The following is a 618-nucleotide window of genomic DNA, read 5'->3' as shown; positions in this document are numbered from 1 at the left end:
TGAAGTACTTGAGAAGGACTAAGGATGTGTTCTTGGTATACGGTGGGTCGGAAGACGAGCTCGCTGTAAGAGGTTACACCGATGCTAGTTTCCAGTCAGACCCGGATGACTACAGATCGCAGTCTGGCTATGTTTTCTGCTTGAACGGAGGCGCTGTTAGCTGGAAGAGTTCCAAGCAGGAAACCGTTGCAGATCCTACTACAGAAGCTGAGTATATTGCAGCGTCGGACGCGGCAAAGGAAGCTGTTTGGATCAGGAAATTTGTTGGAGACTTGGGTGTGATTCCTAGTGCAGATAGCCTCATTGCTCTGTATTGTGACAACAATGGAGCGATCGCACAAGCGAAAGAACCCAGATCCCATCAACGATCCAAACACATACTCAGACGATTTCACCTTATCAGGGAGATCATAGACAGAGGAGACGTGCACATTTGCAGAGTGTCGACAGATGACAACATTGCCGATCCGTTGACGAAGCCTCTCCCTTCGTCGAAGCATGAAGGTCATGTTAGGGATATGGGCATTAGATGTTTAGCAGTTCATGATTAGAGCAAGTGGGAGATTGTTGGTTTAGTGCTCTATGATGTACTGTTTATGAGCTTTATTTAGATACATT

This window comes from Tarenaya hassleriana, unplaced genomic scaffold (assembly GCF_000463585.1).
Source record: "Tarenaya hassleriana unplaced genomic scaffold, ASM46358v1 Cleome332, whole genome shotgun sequence".
Taxonomy (NCBI): Eukaryota; Viridiplantae; Streptophyta; class Magnoliopsida; order Brassicales; family Cleomaceae; genus Tarenaya; species Tarenaya hassleriana.
Note: the sequence above shows the minus strand (reverse complement) of the source record.